General features: G+C 46.0%; 1 protein-coding gene and 1 pseudogene across 1 annotated transcript in view; one reads left to right on the top strand and one right to left on the bottom strand.

The window, feature by feature from the left end:
* LOC149432834 (ephrin-A3-like) overlaps positions 1–21,621 on the top strand; it is a 128,198-nt gene that overhangs the window by 37,132 nt on the left and 69,445 nt on the right. The window lies entirely within an intron of this gene.
* Positions 10,711–17,251, bottom strand: LOC149432835 (uncharacterized; annotated as a pseudogene).

The following is a 21,621-nucleotide window of genomic DNA, read 5'->3' as shown; positions in this document are numbered from 1 at the left end:
AGGTTTCTGTTCTCCGGCTCTCTGTATATTCGCGGGAGGAAGGTTTTGTGATAAATCTGACGTATGTTTGGGTTTCGGAAGGTCTGCCCATTTTTCCATTCTTGTTATTGACAAGGCCTTGACTTTTCCTGTAGACCCGACTGATTCTCGTTGTGAATGTTATGTGTTCTAATGGATTGTGTGGTGGTTTCCTGGAATGCGGGAAAGTCTGGGAGGCCACTGAGTTTCACATATTTTTTTTTGCTCTTATTGATTGTTCAGTAACTCCTACACTACCCAAGTATAGCTGATGACCGTCAAGTCTGTTGCTTTGCTTTTGGAAAACGAGGGTTGTGTGTGTGATGTGTGCTCGATTTTCTGTTTCATTTTGACGTTTTCAGAGTGAATTTCTTGGCTGGTTGTTAGAGCTGATTAATGCGGCATTGCAATAAAAACCTTGAATAGTTCAGTTCAGCCCACATTCCCGTGTAGCGTGTAAAGTGATGTTCTGCTCTCCACAGTAGAGACTGATGACCTCTTCCTGTTTCCTAATTGGCTAAGAAAACCTCACGGCTTCATTGTTGTGCTGGCAACAAATTCCTGGCTGGTGTTCTGTTTTTAGGGGCCATGGGCAAGTTGGCCTCCGGTACCTACCAATAAAGTATCTTGTGATAGGAAGGTGAGGGGGTGGAACGCTTGATCGCTTGTTTCTGGTGGTAATCCCAATTGGGTGTCTTATGTGGTGTGGGAAGATTTCCTTAGGCCTCTCTCTGAAGGATCTGCTTTTATCTCAGTATGGCTAGAGGTGTTTGGAGGACATCAATAGACTGTTTCAGGAATTCACAAGGCCTCCTTTTTCATCTGAAATGCAGATGGTCTAAACAGGATTATCCTGACTGGTAGTCGATTGTGGACAAGTTCATAAAGCCTGCTACAGTCAGAGGTTTGAGGGTCAGGCTCGGAGACCAGTAGGTAGCAGTAGAGAGGCTCCCACCGACCAGCAGGAGAACTAGACAAGCAGGTGACCTTGGAGGATGATGTGTGCTCACCCGAGGTGCGGGTTTAAGTACTAACCAGTATTCACCAGAGCCCTTGATGGTAAAGATGGGCTTTTCTACGTGTTAGTAACCGGTCATGGTCTTCAGGATCAGCCCACCAAGAGGTGAGCAAGCCAGGGGCAGTAGCAGATATAGCAGGTAGGAATTAAAGCGATACTAAAGGCTTCATTTTTTTTAAAATAAAAATAAAAACATGTTATACTTACCTGCTGTGTGGAGCGGTTTTCCACAGAACAGCCCAGATCCTCCTCTTCCCGGGTCCCCCGCAGGCTCTCCTGGCCCCTCCCTTCTGTCCGGTGCCTTCACAGCAAGCTGCTTGCTATGGGGGGCACCCGCTGCTCCGTGTGTCCATTCACACAAAGCGCCGCGGCTCGCCTCCACCCCCTCTCTTCTCATTGGCTCACTGGCTATGATTGACAGCATCGGGAGCCAGTGACTGTCTCAGCCAATGAGGTGAGGGTGTCCCAGGATAGCCAAGACTCCAGTGCACATTACTGGATCGAGAGGGGGCTTAGGTGAGTATTATGGGGGCTGGGGGGATGCTGCACAGAGAAGGTTTTTTACTTTCATGCATAGACTGCACCTTGAGCCTTTACAACCACTTTAAGCAGAAGCATCGTCGGTAAACAAGCCAAAGGTCAGTAACAAGTGATTGCAGGTCAGGATCAAGTGCAAGCAAGGTCGAGGAACACGCCAAAGGCCATTAATGAATGCTTGCAGGTTGGGACCAAGCGAAAGCAAAGTCCGTAAACAAGCCAAAGGTCGGTAATGAGTGGTTGCAGGTTGGGATCAGGTGGAAGCGTAGTCAAGAAACAAGCCAAAGGTCGGTAATGAGTGGTTGCAGGTTGGGATCAGGTGGAAGCGTAGTCCAGAAACAAGCCAAAGGTCGATAATGAATGGTTTGCTAGCTGATATCAAGTGTGGAAGTGTAGTCCAGGAACAGGCCAAAGGTCAGTAACGAATGGTTGCAGGTTGGGATCAAGCGGAGGCATAGTCGAGAAACAAACCAAAGGTCGAAAACAAATGGTTGCAGGTTGTTGTCAAGCAGAAGCGTAGTTGAGGAACAAGCCAAAGGGTGATAATTAATAGTTTCAGGTTGGGATCAAGTGGAAGCGGAGTCCAGAAACAAGCCAAAGGTCAATAGTTGGAATGGTTGCAGGTTAGGATCAAGCAGAAGCGTAGTTAGTAGCAAGCCAAAGGTCGTTAATGAGTGTTTTCAGATTGGGATCAAGTTGAAGCGTAGTCAAGGAACAAGCCAAAGGTCAGTAACGAATGGTTGCAGGTTGGGATCAAGCAGAAGCGTATTTGGTAAACAGACCAAAGGTCGGTAACGAATGGTTGCAGGTTGGGATCAAGGTGAAGTGCAGTCAAAGAACAAGTCAGAAGTCGATAACGATGGTTGTAGGTTTGGATCAAGTGGAAGCGGAGTCCAGAAACAAACCAAAGGTCAGTAATGAATGGTTGCAGGTTGGGATCAAGGTGAAGTGCAGTCAAAGAACAAGTCAGAAGTCGATAACAAATGGTTGCAGGTTGGGATCAAGCAAAAGTGTAGTTGAGGAACATGCCAAAGGTCGGTAATGAGTTGATGGTGGAGACAAGGACAGCTGCAGGTACGCAAAGGAGCAAGCTAGCGGCTGGAGAGAGCACAATAATCTGACAAAGCGCGCAAAGACCATGGCATAAGTAGGAAGTTCATGGGAGGAGCAAGGAGTTCAAGGTTCACCAGAAAAATGATACAGAGCAATATTGTCCAAGGGACCAGACAAGACTTTATCCGCTATCCTCAGGTGGCTCAGCAAGGAGAGCCACTGCCAGCGGCAGCAGAGGTCGTGGGTTCAGATCTCGGTCCTGACAGTGACACATAGTGGAAAGCTCCAGGTCCCGTCCTTGGAAAGCTATTAGTCACGTGGGTTGGTGTAATTCTACACAATGATATGTCTGAGGCCTAATGTCATGGCCTATGTCACTGTGACTCCAGCGAACGCCGACGGTTTCCATGTTAGGGCATTGTATTGTTATCCCCATTCCCGTGTACAGCAGGTAGCCGTGGCTCCTTAGTACAGTGCACGTTTTATGCCAAGAAAATCAAGGCCGGCCGGTTAGCAGCGGGAGCAGCTCAGTGAGCGAATCTATTTAAATCAAGACTTTGAAAAAATTCCCTTCGTTGAAATAGCTCGGCAAGGTCTTAAAGGTCGGTCTCCGAGGCACCAACCTAATTAAACCTTCAAATCTGCGCAAGTTGTTTTTCTACAAATTTGCAGTGGGAGGAAAACAGTTTTGTTGTGTTTTGCTGCTGTCTTTGCAGCAATCTGTATTTTCCTCCCTGTGCGCTCAGAGTGTCGACTGGAACCAACTCGCTGCGTCTATGAATGGTAATAAGTAGATGTTGCGTTAATCAAACTCCGAAAGTCAAGAAGGGAAAAAAAAAAAAAAAGGTCTACGGCATTTATTAAAATAATTTAACCAAGATTTCAGGTTCCACGGCTGGCTTAGCAGGGTTGATCAGTCACGGTGACAGATCACCCACCTGTCTGTTTCCCTTTCATAGAACCCTGCCTGGAAAGGAAAGGTCTATGGGGGATTCGATGTGGAGGTGGTTCCCAGTCGACCACCAAGAGATTTTAAAGCTGTGGTTCAGATAACTTGAATTTTGACTCTGAAAAGTACACCTGAAGAGGTCCATGAGAACGTTTGGTGACTTTCACTGTGATTTCAAGCCTTTTTGTTGGTTAAAAATTGTCCAAGTTTTTAAACCCGGGACTCCAAACTTTCCTTCAAGCTTTAGGTGGTCCAGACTGTGGCCATAGGGAGTAAAAAAAATGTCCTGGTGTCAGTGGGAGTAAAAAGTGTCCCCACTTTGGTGTTAGGGGGAGGAATAGTGTCGCATTGTTGGTGTCAATGGGAGAAATAGTGCCCCGTTGTTAGTGTCAGTGGGAAGAATAATGTCCAATCGTTGGCATCATTGGTGTCATTGGGAGGAATAGTGACCCATCATTGGTGTCATTGGGAGGAATAGTGCCCCATCATTGGTGTCAGTGGAATGAATAATGACCAATCATTGGTGTCAGTGGGAGGAATAGTGCCCCATCATTGGTGTCAGTGGGGAGGAATAATGCCCCATCATTGGTATCAGTGGGAGGAATAGTGTCCCATCATTGGTATCAGTGGGAGGAATAGTGCCCCATCATTGGTGTCAGTGGGAGGAATAGTGCCCCATCATTGGTGTCAGTGGGAGGAATAGTGCCCCATCGTTGATGTCAGTGGGAGGAATAATGACCCATCGTTGGCATCAGTGGGAGGAATAATGACCTATCGTTGGCATCTGTGGGAGGAATAGTGCCCCACTATTGGTGTCAGTGGGAGGAATAGTACCCCACCATTGGTGTCAGTGGGAGGAATAGTGCCCCACCATTGGTGTGAGTGGGATGAGTAGTTCCCTATCAGTGGTGTCAGTGGGAGGAGTAGTTCCCTATCAGTGGTGTCAGTGGGAGGAATAGTTTTCCATTGTTGATATCATGGGAAGAATAGTGTCCCATCATTGGTGTCAGTGGGAGGAATAGTGCCCCATTGTTGGCATCAGTGAGCGTAATAGTGATCCACTATTGGTGTCAGTGGCAGGAATAGTGTCCCACCATAGCTATCATGGGGAGGAATAGTGCCCCATCGTTGGTTTCAGTGGGTGGAATGGTGCCCCATTGTTGGCATCAGTGGGTGGAATAGTGCCCCATCGTTGGTGTCAGTGGGTGGAATAGTGCCCCATCGTTGGCGTCAGTGGGTGGAATAGTGCCCCATCGTTGGTGTCAGTGGGTGGAATAGTGCCCCATCGTTGGTGTCAGTGGGTGGAATAGTGCCCCATCGTTGGCGTCAGTGGGTGGAATAGTGCCCCATCGTTGGTGTCAGTGGGTGGAATAGTGCCCCATCGTTGGTGTCAGTGGGTGGAATAGTGCCCCATTGTTGGCATTAGTGAGTGTAATAGTGACCTACCATTGGTGTCATTGGGAGGAATAGTGCCCCATCGTTGGTTTCAATGGAAGGAATAGTGCCCCATCATTGGTTTCAGTGGGTGGAATGGTGCCCCATCGTTGGTTTCAATGGAAGGAATAGTGCCCCATCGTTGGTTTCAGTGGGTGGAATGGTGCCCCATCGTTGGTTTCAATGGAAGGAATAGTGCCCCATCGTTGGTTTCAGTGGGTGGAATGGTGCCCCATCATTGGCATCAGTGAGTGTAATAGTGACCTACCATTGGTGTCAGTGGGAGGAATAGCGCCCCATCGTTGGTTTCAATGGAAGGAATAGTGCCCCATCATTGGTTGCAGTGGGTGCAATAGTTTCCCATCGTGGTGTCAGTGGGAAGGATAGTGCTCCTTTATCAGTGGCAGGAGCTATGCCCTACTGTTGCTCACATTGGGGGGAATAACGCCCCTAGCGCCGAATAAAAGCAAACAAAGGTCTGCAGTTTGGAGACCACTGATTGTAAAGGAAAGGCCACTTTGCTTTTATTGCGGAGAATTGCAGATCCCGTTGATGACCGTGTTGATCTTGGGTGTATCCACTTGTTGCGTTTTTCGTTTTACTGATGGCCTTCGCACCTAAATCTTCGTTGGCTTCACCTAACATCGGGTTATTGGTATCTTGTCTTCTCTGGTCTCTTCCAGGGCTTTTTATCATCCACGTGTTGGCGGTGAACAAAATTAAAAAAAAAAAAATCTGCTAATATTGTGCGTGCCTCATTTTTCTTCAAGGCAGTTAAATGGAGGCATATGTCAGCCACGATTGGACTGGGAATTGTCAGAGCAAATCCGATCTCAGCGTGAAACAGCTGTGGTCATTGTCACACATCTCCGATGCCAGGAAATTTTCTGTAATCTAATGTGGAGGAACGAAGCTCGTTCTGAGAGGACTACATCTGTCCCATTGCCTGTGGGGGTCATCTTTACCCTGGACACCTCCTTTCTTCTGCATGATCGTTGTCACTGCACGGACTCTCCAGTCTGACCTCCCCGATGCTCCCTGTGCTCCTTGGTGAGCTTGCTTATGGTCTTCTTTTGGCCTCTGTACTTCTCCTGGCATCCTGGGCTTCTCTGTCCTAAAACACTGCGCTCCTCACTTTCTGACATCATTGGCCTTGGCCATCATTTTTTATGTCCCCGTAGACCCAGGCTCATCCCCTTCATAGGAAACACCACCTTCTCCATCTTTATAAACAGCAGCCTCCCCCCCCCATTGCACCTCAGTTCTGGTGTATGTTCCGGTGGGGAAACACTGTCTAGAAACCACAGCTGTGGTGGCCAGGGAGACTGCAGCATTGTTCTGATAGTAGGGGAGGTGGGGGTTCTCGCCTTATGGTCGCAAGCATGAAAACCCCTGTATGCCTCATGTGAGGGAGGTTACCTGGTGCATTTGTTTTTTTTTTTATGCCCTGGGCTTCTGGTCTACTCTATATTCTTTTTACTCTGCACAAGCCATCCAAGAGGTTTGCTGTTCCAATGAGGCCCTTTGACCCAGTCCTTGGCCTGTTGCTCTCTACCCCACGGCCATAACCCTTATCCCTGCTCTGTAAGTATCCATCCTTGACCACTTGAGGCCTTGCCCTTCCCTATGCCCTGTGTCATAGGCCTCTGCTCTGCTTTGTAAATTCCACCTTGAACCTAATTTTAGCTGTTTCCTTCATAAGGCTTCCCCATCTATGATAAACCTCTCACTTAGCTGGAGTTTTCATATAAACACCAATCAAATTAAACACAATTTGTACAGATATTCCGGTCTGTTCTGTTGATGTCTTGTTGGCTCATTGGTCATTGGAAACATTCAGACCACTTTGCTTCCCTCTCCTGCCTGCTGAACTGAGGTCCAGGGTGGAATTTACAAAGCGGAGCAGAGGCAAAGGATGGAGGGCACAGAGAAGATCAAGGCCCCAAGTGGCCAGGGATGTCATGGACTCTTATCCCTACTTTGTAACCATCCATCCTTGACCACCTGAGGCCTTGCCATTCCCTATACCCTCCATCATAGTTCTCTGCTCTGCTTTGTAAATTCCTCCTTGAACCTGAGTTTACCAGTTTCCTCCATGAGGTTCTCCCATCTATGATCAACTTCTAGCTGGAGTTTTATGAAACCCCAATAAAAAATTTTGAGTCAACCTAAACCCACTTTGTACGGATATTCCAACCTGTTCTGTTGATGTCTTGTTGGCTCACTGGTCATTGGAAATATTCAGACAACGTTTGCTTCCCTCTCCTGCTTTGAATTAGAAACTGCTGAGCTGAGGTCCAGGGTGGAATTTACAAAGCAGAGCAGAGGCCAAGGATGGTGGGTACAAAGAAGAGCAAGGCCCCAGGTGGCCAGGGATGTCATGGCCTCTTATCTCTGTAACCATCCATCCTTGACCACCTAAGGTCTTGCTGTTCCCTATGCCCTCCATCGTAGTCATCTGCTCTGTTTTGTAAATTCCTCCTTGAACCCAAGTTTAGCACTTTACTCCATGAGGTTCTCCCATCTATGATCAACTTCTCGCTGGAGTTTTATGAAACCCCAATAACAAATTGAGTCAAACTAAATCCACTTTGTACAGATATTCCAACCTGTTCTGTTGATGTCTTGTTGGCTCAGTGGTCATTGGAAACCTTCAGACAACGTTTGCTTCCCTCTCCTGCCTGCTGAACTGAGGTCCAGGGTGGAATTTACAAAGCAGAGCAGAGGCCAAGGATGGAGGGCACAAAGAAGAGCAAGGCCCCAAGTGGCCAGGGATGTCATGGCCTCTTATCCTACTCTGTAATCATCCATCCTTGACCTCCTGAGGCCTTGCCGTTCCCTATGCCCTCCATCATAGTCCTCTGCTCTGCTTTGTAAATTCCTCCTTGAACCTGCGTTTTGCAAATTCCTCCATGAGGTTCTCCCATCTTTGATCAACTTCTCGCTGGAACTTTATGAAACCCCAATAACAAATTTGAGTCAAACTAAACCCACTTTGTACAGATATTCCAACCTGCTCTGTTGATGTCTTGTTGGCTCACTGGCCCTTGAACAATTCCGGCACTGTTTGCTTTCCCTCTCCTTGTAATTGCACCAGAAGAGTTGCTGCTCTTAGCATGTCCGTGTGAAACAACCAAGCAGTCCTTTAATTTACTTATTTGTCATCATTGTCGCCGAACCGATCTTCGTCTCCTCGCACTATTGCCCCCGGGGACTGTACTGACCCAGACGGTGTGGCAGGAAACGTCTTGCGCAGTCGAGAGAAGCCTTCGGAGATTGTTTGATATTGTGTGATATTGGGAAAAGCTAATGGCCGCTTAGTCTCACCTGGGTTATTTAAAGATTTCATATTAACTACTGACGAGAGAAGCTGTATCAGGGGATTGAGAAGAATAAGGCAGAGTACTCACTGTTCATGGATTTTTATTTTCTTTTTTAATAAGCTGAAATATACAAAATACGATTAAGCGATGATTCAAAGATATTGCCAAACATCGAACTGCTGAAATCCGAATGGAGAGAAGGTTGTTGTGAAGAGCACAAACTCAAAGGGTTGGGACGAGGGATGGGACGGATCAATATGGCATTCAGGAACCAGTCAACCCAATCCTGTAGACATGCTTCACGAGCCAAGGTGCAAAACCATTCAGCTGCCAACAGTAGAAAAGACTTTGTTTTTGTGTTTTAGTCTACGGAAAGTTTTGCTGAGCTTGTTTAGTTACAGTATTTAAAAAAAAATGTATAATAGATTCATCAATGGTGAAAAGAAACAAAAGAGCAGTAGTCCTATATGATACTTATTTGTAATGTCGCTGACCGATTTTCGTCTCCTCCTGTATAGCCCCCCAAGGGACTGTACTGACCCAGACGGTGTGGTGGGAAACGTCTTGTGCAGTTGAGGGAAGCCTCGGTGATATTGTGTGATATTGGGAAATGCTAATGGCCACTTAGTCTCACCTGGGTTATTTAAAGATTTCATATTAACTACGGACGAGAGAAGCTGTATCAGGGGATTGAGAAGAATAAGGAACGTAATCCGTAGCATCCGTCCTTCTGGGAATGAGTAAGGAAAAAAATAGGGGCATTTTGTTCATCTCTGTAGCTCAGGTCAAACATGGAGGTTGACGGTGGCTAAAATCAATTCACAACTAGCTGAAGATGCGAGGATACAAATTAGTGCGGCAGTTCACAGCAACGAACAATACTAAAATGTCCAAAAATCCGGAACTGATAGCTGGAAGAGGCCTGCTAACACACATCTGAAAATATGTGAAGCCACCTCCGGTTGTAGTTGTGTGAAGCCACCTCCGGTTGTAGTTGTGTGAAGCCACCTCCGGTTGTAGTTGTGTGAAGCCACCTCCAGTTGAGGTCGTGTGCTGTCATCTCCAGTTGTAGTTATGTGAAGCCACCTCTAGTTGAGGTTGTGCGATGTCACCTCCAGTTGCAGTTGTGCGCAGCCACCTCTAGTTGAGGTCGTGTGCTGTCACCTCTAGTTGAGGTCGTGTGCTGTCACCTCCGGTTGAGGTCGTGTGCTGTCACCTCCGGTTGAGGTCGTGTGCTGTCACCTCCGGTTGTAGTTGTGCGAAGCCACCTCCAGTTGAGGTTGTGCGATGTCACCTCCAGTTGTAGTTGTGCGAAGCCACCTCCAGTTGAGGTTGTGCGATGTCACCTCCGGTTGTAGTTATGTGAAGCCACCTCCAGTTGAGGTTGTGTGATGCCACCTCCAGTTGAGGTTGTGCGGTGTCACCTCCGGTTGTAGTTGTGTGAAGCCACCTCCGGTTGCGGGAAGCCGCCTCCGGTTGCGGTTGAGCGAAGCCGCCTCCGGTTGCGGGAAGCCGCCTCCGGTTGCGGTTGAGCGAAGCCGCCTCCGGTTGCGGTTGAGCGAAGCCGCCTCTGGTTGCTGCTCTGGGAAGCCCGTCTGTGGTTGCACAGTGTAGGACCTTTTTTTTCTTTTTTTTCTTTTTTTATAGAGATTATACAACATGGCAATGGGCCTTCCTGTATATATTTCCAAGTGCATACAATAGTCCTCCTTGGTTTTCAAAGCAAAGCTGCACATGGCCCTCAGGTGGTAAGTTGGCGAATTCTCTGTTGTTCACGGATTGAACTGCCTCACTTTCTGGACATTACAATACCCATGAAGCTCATCCATCTATGTTTTGCTAACTATAATATTGTTTGGAGTAGCTCCTGCTTTATATGTTTGCTGCGACCACACAATGGGGTCTTTTATTGCCTTGAGTGATTCTGCGGTCCTTGTGTGATGTTGATCCTGGGGTTTCAGCGAACGCGATTTACCTCAGTGTGGGTGCTCCTATTGATCAGAGAAGGACTACAGTTTACTGCGTCACCTTCATCAGGGTAGAAAACAGCCAAGAACGCACAGGCCAAGAACATTAGAAAAACACAATAAACGATTTATAAAAAGTGTAACAAACCTGCAAACATGAATGTAGAAGCTGCAGATCTCGAGCTGAGAAAGCAGAGCAGCTGAAGTGCACTAACCGTGACCTGTGGTGGGCTTTAAGTTGGATCTCCTGGCTGTCTGAAAGTCTATTTGCCCCGTGATTCAAGATGAGCGGCCTTCTCTATCTTCTCTGTGCTCCTTGGGGTGTGAGGTGTGCTCCTATTACATCATGGAATGGGCCCCTTCAAAGGAACCTTCCAGGCACCACTAGAAGCTCCAGGACCAAGTGATTCCTTAAATTTGTGGACTTCTTCCTTCTTCTTTCGTCTTTCTTCTTTCGTCTGCTTCCTTTCTTCTTCCTTCCTTCTGCTTCCTTTCTTCTTCCTTCTTCTTTCGTCTTTCTTCTTTTGTCTTTTTCTTCTTCTGCTTCCTTTCTTCTTCCTTCTTTCGTCTTTCTTCTTTTGTCTTTTTCTTCTTCTGCTTCCTTTCTTCTTCCTTCTTCTTTCGTCTTTCTTCTTTTGTCTTTTTCTTCTTCTGCTTCCTCTCTTCTTCCTTCTTCTTTCGTCTTTTTCTTCTTCTGCTTCCTTCTTCTGCTTCCCTGCTTCCTTCTTCTGCTTCCTTTCTTCTTCCTTCTTCCTTCGTCTTTCTTCTTTTGTCTTTTTCTTCTTCTGCTTCCTTTCTTCTTCCTTCTTCTGCTTCCTTTCTTCTTCCTTCTTCTGCTTCCTTTCTTCTTCCTTCTTCTTTCGTCTTTCTTCCTTCTTCTGCTTCCTTTCTTCTTTCGTCTTTCTTCCTTTCTTCTTCCTTCTTCTTTCGTCTTTCTTCCTTCTTCTGCTTCCTTTCTTCTTTCGTCTTTCTTCCTTTCTTCTTCCTTCCTTCCTTTCTTCTTCCTTCCTTCCTTCCTTTCTTCTTCCTTCCTTCCTTCCTTCTTCTGCTTCCTTTCTTCTTCCTTCTTCTTTCGTCTTTCTTCCTTCTGCTTCCTTTCTTCTGCTTCCTTTCTTCTTTCGTCTTTCTTCCTTTCTTCTTCCTTCTTCTTTCGTCTTTCTTCCTTCTTCTGCTTCCTTTCTTCTTTCGTCTTTCTTCCTTTCTTCTTCCTTCCTTCCTTTCTTCTTCCTTCCTTCCTTTCTTCTTCCTTCCTTCCTTCTTCTGCTTCCTTTCTTCTTCCTTTCTTCTTTCGTCTTTCTTCCTTCTGCTTCCTTTCTTCTGCTTCCTTTCTTCTTTCGTCTTTCTTCCTTTCTTCTTCCTTCTTCTTTCGTCTTTCTTCCTTCTTCTGCTTCCTTTCTTCTTTCGTCTTTCTTAATTTCTTCCTTCCTTCCTTTCTTCTTCCTTCCTTTCTTCTTCCTTCCTTTCTTCTTCCTTCCTTTCTTCTTCCTTCCTTTCGTCTTTCTTCTTTCGTCTTTCTTCCTTCTTCTGCTTCCTTTCTTCTTTCGTCTTTCTTCCTTTCTTCTTTCGTCTTTCTTCCTTTCTTCTTTCGTCTTTCTTCCTTTCTTCTTTCGTCTTTCTTCCTTTCTTCTTTCGTCTTTCTTCCTTTCTTCTTTCGTCTTTCTTCCTTCTTCTGCTTCCTTTCTTCTTTCGTCTTTCTTAATTTCTTCCTTCCTTCCTTTCTTCTTCCTTCCTTTCTTCTTCCTTCCTTTCTTCTTCCTTCCTTTCTTCTTCCTTCCTTTCGTCTTTCTTCTTTCGTCTTTCTTCTTTCGTCTTTCTTCCTTCTTCTGCTTCCTTTCTTCTTTCGTCTTTCTTCCTTTCTTCTTTCGTCTTTCTTCCTTTCTTCTTTCGTCTTTCTTCCTTTCTTCTTTCGTCTTTCTTCCTTTCTTCTTTCGTCTTTCTTCCTTTCTTCTTTCGTCTTTCTTCCTTTCTTCTTCCTTCCTTTCGTCTTTCTTCTTTCGTCTTTCGTCTTTCTTCCTTTCTTCTTCCTTTCTTTCGTCTTTCGTCTTTCTTCTTTCGTCTTTCTTCTTTCGTCTTTCTTCTTTCGTCTTTCGTCTTTCGTCTTTCTTCTTTCGTCTTTCTTCTTTCGTCTTTCTTCTTTCGTCTTTCTTCTTTCGTCTTTCTTCTTTCGTCTTTCTTCTTTCGTCTTTCTTCCTTCTTCTGCTTCCTGTCTTTCTTCCTTCTTTTTCTTCTTCTTCTTTCCTAATATGCTGCAGACTTTGCACAGACTTCCCGCCCTCCTCCACATACACTGTACAGTGCACTCTTGCCTTCTTTTTTATGTATTATGTCTTTATCAAGTTAGATGTTTGATACCCTACTCCAGTGAAAGCTTTTTATTTCGTTTTTAGATGGAGCACAAAGGGGGTTGGAGCGTCTTTAGATCTGCTTTTTATTTACCCGTTATTACAGTTTGCAAACGGGGGGTTCGGTACAAATCTTTTGTGTAAATCTGATGCCTAGACAAATGGACTTTCTTTTCATTGAAGACGGGTTTTGAATTATTTTATCTTGCCTCAGGAGCAAAGATTTCAGACAAACAGCCTGGATAAAGGGGACACTGTAGTTGCTCCCAAAAAACGTTGACTGCGAGTGTCTGCGGACAATAAATAATGTCTGTGATAAGGACCGATCTACCGGTCTCCTGCCATTGAGATTCGCCCCTAAAATGTGCAGCTGAGCATTTGCTATATCACTCTTCTGTTTAGGCTTTTATTGGAGTCTCTGTCCTGATTTGAGGACTTGTTACCTTGTCTTTTTTTTCATGACAGGAAGTGATGGTAAATCTCTCCAAAGAGTAGAGTGGGAAAGGGTTAGAACCTCTTACCACTGTTTTATTGCCGTTTATGCCTTCCTGGCCTGGTGACACTTGCTACTACAATTTATTTTTTTTTTTGAGTGTAAGGGGCAGGAAGGGAGGAAAATCTCTCCAGTGCAAGTTACAGACTGACAAAAAACCATAAAAATAATAGAGGATACAAGGGAATGAAAAATGGATGATAAAAAAAATAGATGATGGTTGATAGGATATGAGCAATGATAGTAGATGAATGATAGGTGATGGGTGATGAATGATAGAAGGTGATGGGTGATGAATGATGATGGGAGGTGACAGCAGATAATGAGATGGATGACAAGTTATGACGAATACTAGAGGATGGGAGATGATGGATGGTAGATGGTGATGGGAGATGATGGATGGCAGGGTATGATGAATTCTAGACGATGATGGATGATCGGTAATGGGAGATGATGAATGGTGGATGATAGGTGATAGGAGATGATGGATGGCAGGGTATGATGAATAGTGGATGATAGGGGATGATGGATGGGCAGGGTATGATGAATACTAGAAGATGGTGGATGATGGGAGATGATGGATGGGCAGGGTATGATGAATACTAGAAGATGGTGGATGATAGGTGATGGGAGATGATGGATGGGCAGGGTATGATGAATACTAGAAGATGGTGGATGATAGGTGATGGGAGATGATGGATGGGCAGGGTATGATGAATACTAGAAGATGGTGGATGATAGGTGATGGGAGATGATGGATGGGCAGGGTATGATGAATACTAGAAGATGGTGGATGATGGGAGATGATGAATGGTGGATGATAGGTGATGGGAGGTGATGGATGGGCAGGGTATGATGAATACTAGAAGATGGTGGATGATAGGTGATGGGAGATGATGGATGGCATGGTATGATGAATGGTGGATGATAGGTGATGGAAGATGATTGATGTTAGGGTATGATGAGTACTAGAGGATGGTGGTTGATATGTGATGGGAGATGATGGGGAAACCACCATTTTCACGCTGGGATCTTTGTATATGTTTCCTCTCAGGCCTCATTCTCATTATGCACGGCTCTGAGGGCAAGGCACAGGTCGAAGAATGTTTGGGTGTCACACAAGGAAGAGAATATGTGGCCGTGGTTCGGCTTTGAACGTAGTTACTATAATCCTTTTTCTCAGCGTTGGCCGTATTGCTTTAGCATTGATTGGTGTCCAGGTGAACTCCATGATAAAAGGGTTCGTTGGGTTGGAAATGCTCGTGTTCTTCTGGTTGTATTCGTTCCGTAGCATCATTTGCATGTTTGAAAAACACAGATGCATTTGTCCCATTAAACATATCCTGCTAGTTGACCTCTTGGGAGAGTAATCTCTCTAATGGAAGAACAATGCTTGTCGCTGAGGCTGGGACTGACCTTTCCCATGACGTGGTTGCTAATGCATTAATCAGCCTCTCCGGTGCGAAGTGATGCGAGCTGGTTGACCAGCGGTGGCTGCTTTTGGTCTCGGCATGCTTCACAATGGGGACCGCGGCTCCTTCACACGTACTGTAGTGCATTCGTTATTTGTAAAACACTTATTTTTCTGTAATGCATGCCACTTCCTTAGACTTTAATTCTTCATCGAACATTTCAGACAGCGGGTTCTGATTTGAATAAGTGTCCTTTTTTCTTTTTAGCGCTTTCCCTAATTCACGGACCGAGTAGGAGCTGCTCGTTCTCAGTTGTTTGAGATGAATTCCATTTTGAGTCCTCTTCCTCCCTCATCCTATCTTCAGGTTCTCTCCTTGTGGAGCCGTGAGAGTTTTTTTTTTTTCCTCTCATGATGTCTGAATATCATTGGGGCCACTAATTGAGTAAGTGGACGTAGATTGATTGTTTAATTAAAACCCAATTTAGAATCGCATCGATCTCCTTCGCACATCCCCAATGGTCGGGCTCTTAAAAAGATTACAACCGGCCGGGAAAACGTCAATACCGTGCACGCAACAACTTTCTTTATCCAGGTAAAACCCATTCATATAATTGTTGTTCCGTCTCCGGTCAGGTCACGGAGCTCGCCTGGGAGAAAATTTATTGCGGCGAAGATTTAATCTTCCATTTTGTCAGGTGGTGAGGTAACGTTTTGACCTCGTGTCTGACCGGGAGAGCGGTGATGTGGCTTTGTGATGGGTCTACAGGAACGAGGAGGGAATCGGGATTCTCTGGGAGGTGATAATACAGCTTGCTTTGGTTTAGTCAACCATATTCAAGAACGTTTTCTTTTTTTTTTTTTTTTTTCTCTTTCATTTTATGGAAAACATTTTGTAGCAGTCTTGGAGTTGATACCCTTCCTTGAATATCTTAATTTACTACTGAAGCTCCAAACTTGCAATGGCTAACACGGGCTTGCATGGGATTGAAAGAATCATAGAAGCTGGATCTTGTGTACGTTTGCTGTTCACTAAACTTGACAACTCTTCTCTCTAAGTAGTCGTTTTAAGTTGAACGAGGCTCCACAGAGGCCTTTAACATTTGAATTATGACCATAGTGGGGAAATTAAAGCAGCATTCAAGTGACATCGAAGAGGATCAGCTCCCTGGCATTTTGGGTAACATCAAGTGCAATATCTGTTCTTATCCGTGTCCAGTAGGGGTGCTTTGCCGTCATCAGTGATGTATTTAGGTTTTGTGCTGCCCTAGGCAACACAAAAATCATCTGCCCCCACGGACACTGACATACACCATTCCCCCCTCCCTCCTCCTGTGGAGAGAGCCTGATATTGACCAAAAACATCCCTGCCCCCCCCCCCCACCTGGGAGAGGCTTCCACTACCCCCCCCATCCCTGTCGATAGAAAGATACTCATCTTCAGCTGCGGACATCCCCTGGAATGAGAGTCAGGCTCTACATAACACCATGAAGCAGCCTTCAGTCTCTCTCGGATCCCACCTGGTTCCCATGGTTCTTTCATTCATTCTTCTGGGAGGAGGGGCTGCCCCCCATAAAAATGCGGCCCTAGGCAAGTACCTTGTGGTAAATACGCCCCTGGCCGTCATTCAGGCTGGCTGTATAGTATCCCTGCTGGTTTGATGGGTGTCCTGAATTCATCGTCCTTATGGGAAGGAATCCGAATTGAGCTCCCACCACGTGAGGACGGGGGTCCGTAGATTCTGAGGGACCTAGTATTTCCTAGTTTGAACTGTGCTGCCTTGTCTGGCTGAGGGCTGGGAAGGCAGAGAGCCCTGGTGTCAAGCACCCCCTAGGAGTGGTGACCCAGGAGTGCTAAAGTAACACAAATTGCACTACACCATGACACTTGTTGCTTGTTTCTGCACCTCATCTCATGGGCTAGGCCTATTGGCTGAGACCAGGACAATTTTTTTTTTTTTTTTTTACCAGGCTGCCATTATCTTGCACATTGGCACTTTTATTTATTTTTTTCTCACAATCTAGTCACTTTTCTGTGCGTCACTTTCACTCCAGGATTGTAGGGTTGTGGGTCTTCGGGCCAACTCTGATACGGGGAGGAAGCGTGGCCATCAGGTTCTTTACCCCCATAACGTGGGAGAGGTCTCTCTTTGGGGGAGTCCCCCACTCAGGACTCGTTGGTTTTGGGTGATCATGAGGAGAAGAGTCCATTGCACCTCTTGGCTAGGTGGACCTGAGTGTGAATTGCTCCTCTCCAGAGTCTTGCACCCCAGGGGGTATCGGAAAGACCCTTCCTCTTCGGAACAGACCATATGACATAGCTCCTTTCATTCTGGATGGATTTCTGCTTAATAATTTGATGTAACCATTTCTAATTGTATATTGTAAAAAAAAAAAAAAAATTGGGGGCTTTTCATGCACTTTCGTTTAGGAACCAGATGGTATCTATTGAAGGCAATGGAAAAGACAACATAAAGCATGGTTTGGGTTGTAATTTTTTTTTCTGACAACTAAGCTCTGTAATTTCTGCACACTTGATTCACTTAGATGAAAGTTCTCTTTGTGTGTGTAGGATGATGTGTCACATCTAAGACCAGAACTCCATCACCTTCATCGTTTCTTCTGATAAGCTCCTTAAACACACATCTGAAAGCGCACGTCTTTCTTTTATAGAAACCGGGATGTAATTGACGTCTGATAATGCCATCTTTTTGGTAGACTGATGTTTTATGAGGGCGATGCTATGATGCTCATAAAGTGAAAGTAGTTGTACAAGCGAAGCGTCAGTAACTAAGCTGGCTTGTCCAGTTTTTTGTTTTTTTTTTTAAGTGCCTTTACATTGTGGAAGGGGTATTTATGGTGACATATGCTGTCGTAAGACCAGAAGTTTGATGACACCCGACCATCACTCCTATATGAGCTTGCTGGAAATCCAATTCCAAAACCAGGGGCATAAAATCAAGCATGTAGCCATGAGATCTCTCTTGATAAACAGAATTCAAAGACCGTGTCAACAATTGTGCTCTTCCAGCCTTGTGGTAACAGTTCGGTGAAGTTTTCTGTTCCACTATGACTGTGTACCAAGCCAGCTCCACAAAGACAAGGTTTGACAAGTTTGGTGTGGAGGAACTCCAGTGTTCTGCACAGAGCCCTCACCTCAACCCTACTGAACACATTTTGGGATGAATTGGAACACTGATTGTGATCCATGTTTATTTTTGGTGCCCAACATGGGGCCTGACTTGTGAGCCAGGTCTTCTCATCTAGCATCAGTACCTGACCTCACAAATGAGAACACATTCCCACAGACACCCTCTGAATTTTGTGGAAAGCGTCTAGGATGGTATGGCCACAAAGGGGACAACTCCATAAAGACCTGGTTTGAACAGTTTGGTGTGGAGGAACTGGAGTGTCCTGCACAGAGCCCTGACCTCAACCCTATTGAACACCTTTTGGGATGAATGGAGCTTGGGGCCAGGTCTTCTCATCCAACATCCGTACCTGACCTCACAAAGGAGCACAGATTTCCGCAGACACCCTTACGAAATCTTCCCAGAAGAGTGGAGGATGGTATGGCCACAAAGGGGACAACTCCATAAAGACGTGGTTTGAACAGTTTGGTGTGGAGGAACTGGAGTGTCCTGCACAGAGCCCTGACCTCAACCCTATTGAACACCTTTTGGGATGAATGGAGCTTGGAGCCAGGTCGACTCATCCAAAATCCGTACCTGACCTCACAAAGGAGCACAGATTTCCACAGACACCCTTACGAAATCTTCCCAGAAGAGTGGAGGATGGTATGGCCACAAAGGGGACAACTCCATAAAGACCTGGTTTGAACAGTTTGGTGTGGAGGAACTGGAGTGTCCTGCACAGAGCCCTGACCTCAACCCTATTGAACACCTTTTGGGATGAATGGAGCTTGGAGCCAGGTCGACTCATCCAACATCCGTACCTGACCTCACAAAGGAGCACAGGTTTCTGCAGACACCCTTCCAAAATCTTCCCAGAAGAGTGGAGGATGGTATGGCCACAAAGGGGACAACTCCATAAAGACGTGCTTTGAACAGTTTGGTGTGGAGGAACTGGAGTGTCCTGCACAGAGCCCTGACCTCAACCCTATTGAACTCCTTTTGGAATGAATGGAGCTTGGAGCCAGGTCTTCTCATCCAACATCAGTACCTGACCTCATAAAGAAGCAGAGGTTTCCACAGACACCCTTCCAAATCTTCCCAGAAAAGTGGAGGATGTTATAGCCATAAAGAGAAGAAGACTTCATAGTAATGGCCATGGGGGGAGGGGCAACTCCATATTAATGGCCATGGTTTTGTAATGGGATATCCAACAAGCTCATATAGATGTAGTGGGTGGAGGAACTGGAGTGCCCTGCACAGAGCCCTACACTCAACCCTACTGAACACCTTTGGGATGAATTGGAATTCCCATTGTGAGCCAGGTCCTTTTTTTCTGGTGCCCGACGTGAGGTCCATCTGAGAGAGGTCTTCTCATTCAGAATCAGTACCAGACCTCGCAAATGGAATTTGAAAAGCCTTCCCAGAAGAGTAGAAGTGTTTATATCCACAAAAGAGGGACAACTCCAAATTAATGGTCATGGTTTTGAAATGCGGTGTCCCACAAGCCTGTATAGATGTGATGGTCAGGAGCATACGTACTTGTGGCCATATAGTGTACACACGTTAGAGTCGCCGCTGTCTTTTGGTTTGTTGCCAAAGGGAATAATGAAAAGATAATGAACATTCTCTACCATTAGTTTCCCTTTGAGGACCGTTCCACCATACATTTGGATGTTGCTGGTTAAGTATCTCCAACAACAATCCTTGTCTGTAAAACGAACAGCTGCAAGTTAACCCCTAGTCCGATCGACCGTCCGTGTAATGTTCCTCTGATCTGATCTTTGCACAGAAATACAAGCAAGATGTCCGATATGGGTGACTTTAGATGCATCTCCAGTTCGTTGTGGTTGTCATCCTGGGTCATTGAGGATTTAGGGTCGGTTTAGGCTCTGAGGAGGAGCGGCAGAGCAGTACTTGTCACTAAGGTGTTACATGGCAGAGTTTGTCCTACATAAGCAGTCATGCACATGATGTGAAGTGTCTTTTTTTTTTTTCTGGCTTAAAGGAGACATCCATCTAGGATAAAGTCACGTGGAACGCTCGTTCCTGAGACGTTCTCCAGCATGGATGGACTGAGATTTTCTGTCCTAAAACTGTCCCATCTATAGAATGTTGGCGAGTTTGGCGGTGAACGATACTCATTAGGAGGACATGTCCAACACCAGAGTAGGTATTGATGTAAATTCCACCAAGGTTGAAGGGCATTGAGTTAACTCATCACCCCCATAAACCAGATTCAGTGTACATTCATAGAAAACGAGACTTTCCATAACAACGAGATTCTGAAAGGTACATGTTCCCCATATAATGAACTGAGCAGCCGCTCGGTGTAATATTTATTATTCATTATAATCTCATTCCGGTCTAGTTTTGCTCTTCTCGGCTGATATAGAAGAGTAAATAAAACGGGTAAATAAATAGAGAGACGGGGATATACGGATTAGACGTCCCCTCCTTTCTGCTGGAGCCGGCTGAGTGTCGTGCGCAGCCATGCAATAAATGTAAAACTGGTACACAGATCAGGCAGAGAGAGCTTGTTGCTAATTTAGGACTCCCGACGTTCTCTGAGTGGCTCAAATGGAGCGGCCGTGTGCTCTGCTGCTTTAAACCTTTATGACAGCCGGGGAGTGAGGAGGGAGGGAGGCAGACTGATGGATATGGGTCTAATGGGTTGATGTGAGCTGGAGGAGCTTGTGTGTCCGGTCCTGTGCTTGCTGACTATGAAATGTTCATTTCCTATCCCCGCGCTCTGGGCGATGCCGTATTCTGCACCACAGTGGACGTCTGCAGTGACCACCAAGTTGTAGAGCTTCAACGTGTTCAAGCATATCCAGGCCCTCACCAATGAGGTTTCATTTGACCTTGCATTGGGTTTGTGTATTGGAGCTTTTTAAATTCTGACCCCGGGGTGACAGCGTGGCCTTCTGTGCCCAACATGCAATGTTGTCACTTTGACGCATTCTCCTATGGTGGTCACTGCTTTCTCTCTATGAACCCATTCCAGGCTTCATGACGTCCATATCCTCCATGTAAAAGAAGCATGCTTCCACTGCAGGGGACATTTATCAATTTGGTCCCATAGTCAGCCAGAGCTAAGCAGGAGCAGTGAGACAATTTCAGACAAATTTATGACAACCAGACAGCTTCCTTCATAGGTTCCTCTGTCAGGTACACTCAGGTAGCATTACAACAGAATAAAACCTGACCCTGACCACGCCTACACTGCATCTGTTTAGATCAGCCATGGTCAATTACGGTTCCTCCCTAGGCTTCTAGGGTTTCCTTGAACAATTTCAGAGACTCGGTAAGGGACTGATCACCAATGTAAGGGACATTCTTCCCACTGACCCCCAATGTAAGGGACATTTTTCCCACTGACCACCAATGTAGGGGACATTCTTCCCACTGACCACCAATGTAAGGGACATTTTTCCCACTGACCACCAATGTAGGGGACATTTTTCCCACTGACCCCCAATGTAAGGGACATTCTTCCCACTGACCCCCAATGTAAGGGACATTCTTCCCACTGACCCCCAATGTAAGGGACATTCTTCCCACTCACCCCCAATGTAAGGGGACATTCTTCCCACTGACCCCCAATGTAAGGGGACATTCTTCCCACTGACCCCCAATGTAAGGGACATTCTTCCCACTGACCCCCAATGTAAGGGACATTCTTCCCACTGACCCCCAATGTAAGGGGACATTCTTCCCACTGACCCCCAATGTTAGGGGACGTTCTTCCCACTGACCTCCAATGTAAGGGACGTTCTTCCCACTGACCCCCCAATGTAAGGGACGGTCTTCCCACTGACCCCCCAATGAAAGGGACGTTCTTCCCACTGACCCCCAATGTAAGGGACATTCTTCCCACTGATCCCCAATGTAAGGGACATTCTTCCCACTGATCCCCAATGTAAGGGACATTCTTGCCACTGAC

This window comes from Staurois parvus, unplaced genomic scaffold (genome assembly GCF_062004578.1).
Source record: "Staurois parvus isolate SC_StPar_1 unplaced genomic scaffold, SC_StPar_1.0 ptg002089l, whole genome shotgun sequence".
Taxonomy (NCBI): domain Eukaryota; kingdom Metazoa; phylum Chordata; class Amphibia; order Anura; family Ranidae; genus Staurois; species Staurois parvus.
The sequence above is the reverse complement of the archived record's forward strand: the minus strand, read 5'-3'. Positions and strand labels throughout refer to the sequence as shown.